Below are 3,530 nucleotides of genomic sequence, written 5' to 3' on the forward strand. Positions count from 1 at the left end.
CTATAAGGTATGTGTGCGTGGTTGTAGGAATGGATTGGTTAAGAAGATTTGGATCCTTGATCGACTATGAGAGACAACCAATGGTGGTTCGAACCCCAAGTAGGGGAGAACTGACTATTTATGATGAGGGTACCAGGGTTAGTTTGGCCTTTTTTTCAGCTTCCAGGGCTTGACGGTATCTTCAGCATGGGTGTTTAGGTTATCTTGCTTACATAGTCGACACTCGAGATAAGGGGTGATTTTTGGTTTCAGATGTGCCAGTGGTTAGAGATTTTCCAAATATATGTTCGGAGGATTTAGCCGATGTGCCTCAAGTAAGACAGGTGGAGTTTAGGATCGATCTGATCCCCGATGCAGCCCCGATTGCTAAGGCGACATATCGCCTCGAACCACCAAATATGTATTATCCTCTCAGCTTCAGGAGTTGTTGGGCAAGAAGTTTATCAGACCGAGCAGTTCACCCTGGGGAGCACCGATTCTATTTGTAAAAAAGAAGGATAGGACCCAGCGTATGTGCATAGATTATCGGGAGTTGAATAAGTTGATAGTGAAGGATCGTTACCCACTCCCCGTGATTGATGATCTTTTCGATCAGTTGCAGGGTGCATCTTGTTTCTCCACAATTGATTTGAGGTCGGGGTATGAACCATTAGAGGAACGACGCTTGTGGTGCTTGCTTCCAAAGCTTCAACAAGACTAGGATAATTGTTATTTGCTATAATAACAATAAGGTATGTAATCCTAAACCCTTTTATTGTTTTTCTAAAATTACCTAGGGTTTCTAGGGTTCTTGTTCATAGTTATAGGTTCAATAGAGAAAACATAGAACTTGTTTTAGGTTGCATGCATACTTAAGAGTTTTAAGTTTGTTTTGTTATGCCTAAAACCCATCAATGGTTTCAGAGCATATGGTTTGTTGAACTTTTCAACCTAATTTGCTATAATTGTTGAATTTGATCAAATTAGGGTTTATGGAAATTAAACCCTAAAAGGCCTCAATTTTCGAAATTAGATTAGGGTTTCATGCCCATAAGTTTCGAAATTAGGGTTAGCGTTTTGAAACCCTAACCCTCCTCCCCAAGTTTCAAAAATTCTAATGTGGTTAGGGTTTCCTAATTTTTTGATAATTGTTAGTTTATCTTATTAAAAAGGATAATTATGAAATTGGATAAATCCTATACTTATTTTTTTTTCGAAAATTTAGAGGTTAAGGATTATGATTAAATTAATTGATTAATTTAATTGGATAATCCTTACTTGATTTAATATAATTAATTAAATGTTAACTAATAGATAATTATTAAATCATTTGGTTTTTTTATTTTAAATTTGAATTAATTATTTAATTTTCCAAATTTAATTATAAACCCAGTATTTTGAAAAAAATTTAAAATACACCTTATACTATATGTAAAATTAAAACTTTAATAATTACTATATGTATAAGACTAAGTCAGTCAAACGACTAGTACGCCTCATTCACGAAGCTAGTCTATAAGGGGTATAAGGAAACTGCCTATAAAATGGTAGTTAAATGGGTGTCCACTCTCACCCACCACTTCCTAGACTAGTGGGGGGGGGGGTCGTTAGGCGAACGGGTTTGATACGACGATTAATCATCATTAGAAGTATAATGCTATTAAAAGTAACTGAACTCTTTTAAAAAAATCTCAATCTTTACTTTAGGAAAAATGTGAATTTGTATGCTAGCCCACGAAATTGAACATTACACTTTATAAGTCGTTAATAGACCGTGTGTGGTTAACCGACACACTAATGGGTACTAATAAAGAGTGGTAATGGGTATCTCATAAATTATCCTTGTTGATGGAGCGTGTGTGGTTTACTGGTATGTCAATTGAGATGATAAATAAAAATGAGGTTACCAAGCACATTTGCATGGTTATTCACATCTAGTTTATGATCCTTGATATCCCAATCACCATAGATGAGCATAAAATGAGATTAAACATGACATTGAATAGTTTCAACATATCTCAAAAGATCTACGAATTTCATCAAAACTTAATTTCATTTTGAAATTTCGTTTCTATTGGTGGAATTGGTAAATAATCATTTACATACCTGTATAAAATTTACAATTAGATTACAATATCCCTTTTCTAAGTTGTGAATTATATAGTTGGATCCTAGCCTTAATATTTCATTTTTTGGGTTTATATATTAAGGATTATTCTTATCTCACTAAAACTACCTTCTTTTTACAAATGTCTACTTTAAATTATGCTTCTGGTTCCTCCTCCTCCCGCCATAACTTTTCGTTGTTGAATATCTACTCAAAGGTGACATTGGATGGCACCCACTATAACAACTGGATGCGTAACATTATGATAGCGACTGGATGCACAGCATTATGATGGCCCTTCGTATCTAGGACAATGAGTATGTCCATGAGAAAGAAGTAAATGAGATTGATGAAGAGAAGGCCGCTCCTGAAGAATTAGCCACCTACAAGAAGCACTACAATGATGCAACAAAAGTTGCTTGCATCATGGTAGCCACCATGACTCCTGAGTTGCAAATATTATATGAGGATTACTAGTCGTACGAGATGAACAAGGACCTTATGGAAAAGTACCATAAGCGATCTCGTCAAGAAAAGTACGAGGTAGTAAAGTCCCTCATAGCAAGAAAAATAAATGAGAGAGAGTCTGTCAGCGGCCACATGCAAAGGATGCAACGATACGTGGATCACCTTGTTGGGCTTAATGTGCATTTTAATTAGGAGTTGGCTATTGACGTATTGTTGAACTCCTTACCAAGTTGTTATGACCAGTTCATCTTAACCTATCATCTGAACAACAATGAGATCACCTTGGCTCAACTACACAACCTGCTGCGAATAATTGAAGCAAGGATGAAGGGAAAGAGTATTGCCTCCACTTCTGTTAGTGCTCCCATTTTGGCCATTCATCATGGGAAGGGGAAGAAGAGGAAAGGTCCTCCAAAGCAAAACTGGAAGGCAAAGTCTCAAGCTGGGTCGTCAAGCAATGGAGCCAAAGGTAAATCCAGTTCTAATGCTCCTACTGTCTCTGATCCCAAAGAGGCCACTTGCTTTTACTGTAACGACAAAGGGATTTGGAAACGAAGCTGCCCAAAGTCTATGCAAGATATTAAAGATGGAAAGGCGAAGCCGAATTCTACAGGTATATACACTATCTCATCTAATAACTCATCATCTTGTCGTTCTTGGGTCCTTGATACAGGATGTGGATTTCACATTTGTTCTAATTTGCAGGGGCTAAGAAGATTTGAGGAGGTGGAGTATGGTAGAATGAACTTGATCATAAGGAATAGGCGATCTTCACCTATCACCAAGATTGGATTTTATAGTCTAGTGCTTAGTAATGGTGTTGATTTAGATTTGATAAATTATTGCTACTCGTCATAAATGACATGAAATATTATTTCTTTTCATGCATTGTTCAGACAACATTTTAGATATTCTTTTAATGATGAGAATTGTTATATTTGTGCTTATAAAAATGGTATTTTTTATTTTTAAGCTT

The sequence above is a fragment of the Lactuca virosa genome, chromosome 9 (genome assembly GCF_052849685.1).
Source record: "Lactuca virosa cultivar CGN04683 chromosome 9, Lactuca_virosa_CGN04683_v6, whole genome shotgun sequence".
Classification (NCBI taxonomy): Eukaryota; Viridiplantae; Streptophyta; class Magnoliopsida; order Asterales; family Asteraceae; genus Lactuca; species Lactuca virosa.